Source organism: Galeopterus variegatus, unplaced genomic scaffold (genome assembly GCF_000696425.1).
Source record: "Galeopterus variegatus unplaced genomic scaffold, G_variegatus-3.0.2 Scaffold637, whole genome shotgun sequence".
Lineage (NCBI taxonomy): Eukaryota > Metazoa > Chordata > Mammalia > Dermoptera > Cynocephalidae > Galeopterus > Galeopterus variegatus.
In genome coordinates, this window is record NW_007726748.1 from 18,386 (window position 1) to 22,967 (window position 4,582).

The window sequence follows — 4,582 nt, forward strand, 5'->3', positions numbered from 1 at the left end:
TACTCGTGGAAGTGGTGTTTTTCAAATAAAATATTGTTAATTTAATGTTTTATTCATTCAAGAAATCCTGCCAGATATTGTCTTCCCAATGCAAGTCCTGATGGAGGCCAGAATATGTCTCGAGGCTACAGGACAGTAAAACCTGTCAAGAGCCATCCTACTATAAGGAACAGTGTGGGAGCCTGAGAAGTGATGCCCCTTGTTCTGCAGGCTACAAGGGGGTCCCATGTGTGTGGCACGGCTCCATGGAATTTCTTGTTTGTTCACCTTTGGTTGCTTGACAAGGCTTCCCAGAATTAAACAGCCTAACCTTTTGGCTTAGTGTGGCTTTGGGAAATTCCCTGGAGTTTCTCAAAGGATATGTTAAAATACATCAAAATTAAGTGGTTTATTTAAGTACTAAAGGTGATTTTGATGCATGTTCCTGGTATGGGTTGGCTCAATTTAATTTTGTTATTAATCTTTCTTGTTAGTGATGTGTGCATGGACCCATTGTGGCTGTGGTCATGCTCTTGTATGTGTAGGTTGAAGTTATTATGTTGGATTTTTATCCACATCCCCCAGGGAGGTGATGGATCCGAGTGCAGTGGTGTTTACAACTAATTGATCATTAACCAGTTACGGATTTCTTTGTTTTCCCCATTCCCACAGTTTCATTTGATTTACCAAGAACATTGTTTAAGTCTGTTTTGTGTTGCTATAACAGAATTACCTGAGACGCTCTTTAAAGCCAAGCATGCTGCTATTATATAGTTTCCTGGCCACAAGCCACAAGCTTTGGGGTGATCTATTGATGCATGAGTGGGTTCTTTTATCACAGTGTGAGTGCTTTGAAACATTCTGATTTTTCTTTTTCTATAGAGATGAAATAAAAAATGTTTTGATTAAAAGATAAATCATCATGTAAAAGGTTAAGTAAAAAATATAAATAAAGCAAGATTCTTGTGGTTGTTGTCCACATTTGCACTAGACATCTGTGGTCTGTCTCTTCCTTTTCACCTAATCCACACCACCTATTCAGGTCCAACGAATCCTGTGGAGCTGGTCTCCAGCAAAAACCCACTGCAGCCCTTTGTTGCAAGTACTCACAGAAGTGAGTCTATTCAGTCCTGTAGGGATAAGACAGCCTTAGCATGGTCCGTGGTTCACAGACCTGTTTGTTCCCTGTTCATGGGGAGGTAGCAATAGAAATTGAGAATAGGATTTTTAAAAAATTTATGACAACTTGACAAATTAAATTTGTTGAATCTAAAAATTTAAAACTGAAAGTTCTTAAAATATAATTTGTTTTATGGTTCATTTTTTATTAATTTTTTTAAAAATTAATTTTTAGAATAGTTTTAGATTTAAAGAATGATCATGAAGATTTATCTGCTTCTCTTTTCTGGAAGAAATTTTGGAGAATTAGTATTATTTCTTCTTAATATGTTTAATAGAATTCACCCGTAAAATCTTCTGAACCTGTGCTTTCTCTTTTGGAAAGATTTAAATTATTGATTCAATTTTTAAAAATAGAGACAAACCTATTCAGATTATTTATTTCTACTTGTTTGAATTTTGGTAATTTGTGTCTTTCAACAAATTGGTTCATTTTATCTAAATTATGAAATTTTGAGGCATAGAGTTGTTTGTAATGTTTCTATGATATTATTTTATATCTGTGGGATCATAGTGATGATCTCTTAGTTTCCTTTTGCTGCTGTAATACATTGCTAAAAAATTAGTTACTTAAAACAGCATTTATTTATTTTCTTTCAGTACTGAAGAACGGAAGTCTTAAAATGAATTTATGGATCTAAAATCAAGGTGTTGCCGTAACTGGTTCCTTCTGGAGGCTCCAGGAGAGAATCCATTCTCACCTCTTCCAGCTTTTAGCGGCTGCTGGTGGCCCCTTAAGCCATCTTCAAATAAAGCTGCATAACACCTTTTCTTCCCTCTGACCTCCTGCCTCCCTCTCATGAGAACCTTGTGATTACACTGATGTTCCCAGGGTTATCTCCCTATCCCAAGACTCTTAATTTAACCACATTTTTGAATCACATTTGCGAATTCCCTTTTTCCATATAAGGTAGTAACATATTCACAAACAATAGGAAGTAGGACATGGATACCTTTGCGGGGATGACATTTTTCATCCTACCACAATCTTTTTCATTGCTGATATTGCTAATTTGTGCCTTCCCTACTTTGTTTGTTTGCTTGTTTAGCCTGGCTAGAGATTCATAAATTTTATTGATCTTTTTCTTTTTAAATGATCAGCTTTTTATTTTGTCAATATTTTCTGCTGTTTCCCTAGTTTCGATTTTATTGATTTCTACTATATTACATCTCTTCTGCTTGCTTTGCATGTAAATTGCTTCTCTAACTCTAGTTTCCTAAAGAGGAAGCTTGCATTATTGATTTTACATTTTTTTCTTTTCTAATATATTTATCTAATATTACAAATTTCTCTCTAGGCAGTTTTCTCTGTATATAGCAAATTTTAATAAGTTGTATTTCCATTTTTATTTAGTTCAAACTTTTTAAAAAAAATTTCTTTTATGACCTCTTTTTTTCCATGTATTATTTAGAAGTGTGTTTTTTAATCTCCAAATACTTTGGGATCTCCCAGCTATGATTCTGTTTTAGATTTCCAGTTTAATTCGACTGTGCTCTGACAACATACCCTGTATGATCTCTATTCTTTTAAATTTCTTAAAGTGTGTTTTATGCCCTGGAATGTGGCATATCTTAGTGAATATTCCATTTGAGCTCGAGAAGAATGTGTGTTATGCTGTAGGATGGAGTATTCTCTAAATGGTGATTATATCAAGTTAATTGCTAGTGCTGTTCAAGTCAACTGCATTCTTTCTAACTTTCTTCCTGTTTCACAATTACTAAAAGAAAGGTGTTAAATTCTCTAAGTATAAAAGTGAATTTTTCTACTTCTCACTGTAGTTCTATAAGTTACTGCTTCATGCATTTCAATGTTCTGTTAAGTGCTTACATGTTAGCATTTTGTAATGCTCCATTTGATTCCTGATAATGTTCCTTCTTCTGAAATCTGCTTTGTCTGCAGTTACTTTTAGCTATTGCAGCTTTCTTTTGATTAGTGTTGGCATACTATATCTTTCTTTATCCCTTTACTCTTTTTTTTTAACCTTTTAAAAATTTTTTATCTTTTTAATTTTTTAATTGACACATAATTGTACATATTTATGGAATAGAGTTATATTTCAATACATGCATACAATGTGTGATGATTAGATTAGGTTGCTTAGCATATCCATTTCTGCAAAAGTTTATCATTTCTTTGTGATGACAGCTTTTGAACTCCTATCTTCTAGCCATTTGAAAACATACAATAAGTATTTATATTGGAAGTGGTTTTGTGGTAGACAACATATAGTAGGGTGTTTTTGAAAAAGATCACTCTGGGGCCGGCCTGGTGGCGCACTGGAGAGTGTGCCGCTTGGGAGCATGGCCGTGCTCCCGTCAAGGGTTCGGATCCCATGTAGAGACCGGTTCCCACTCACTGGCTGAGCACGGTGTGGGCACAACACCGAGGGTTGCAATCCCGTTACCAGTCAGTAAAAAAGGAAAAAAAAAAAAAAGATCACTCTGAAAATCTCTTTCTTTTAATTAGTATATTTAGACCACTCATGTTTAAAGTGATTATTTATATACTTGAAATAGTATCTACCATGTTTGTAGCTGTTTCTATTAGTTGCACTTACTCTTTGTTCAGTTGTTTTCTTCCTCTCTTTTTCTGCTTTTAATTGAACAATTTATTTGATCCTATTTTATTTCCTTTCTTACATATAAATTGTATTTCATTTAAAATTTTTATAGTTGTTGCTGTAGAGTTTGCAATAAACATTTAGAATTAAAGCAAATCCACTTTCAAATAATATCACAGTGCTTCACATGTAGTGCAGGTACCTTATAACAAAGTACTCCAGCTTCATCCCTCTCATCCCTTATGACATGGCTGTCATTCCTTTCACTTTTCATGTCAATCACCCAAAGCACTGGTATCATTATTTCTTTAAGCAAATACTTACCTTTTAGCTTAAATATAAGAAAAATAAAATATTTTATTTTATCTTTTTTTTATGCTTTTTCAGCATTCTAATTAGATCTCAGTTTTGGACCTCTATCATTTCCCATATCCTGGAAAACCATTTTAACATTTTTTTGCAGGACAGGTCTGCTGGAAATGAATTCTCTTAGTTTTTGTTTGTCAGAGAAAGTATGAATTTATCCTTCACTTTTGAAGAATAATTTTGCTGGCTAAAAATTCTAGTTTGGTTGTTTTTTCCTTTCAACACATTAAGTACCTCACTCCATTCATAGTTTCTGATGAAAAGTCTGTTCTAATTCTTGCCCTTGTTCCTCTATAGGTAAGCTGTCCCGCTACCCCTCTGGCTTCTTTTAAGATTTTCTCTTTGTCTTTGGTCTTTGCAAGTTGAATATGGCATGCTTGGATTTGTTTTTTTGGTATTTATTCTACTTGGTATCCTCTGAGCTTCCTGGGTCTAGGGTTAGGTATCTGTCATTAATTTAGGAAAATGCATGACATTATTACTTCAGTTTTTTTTTT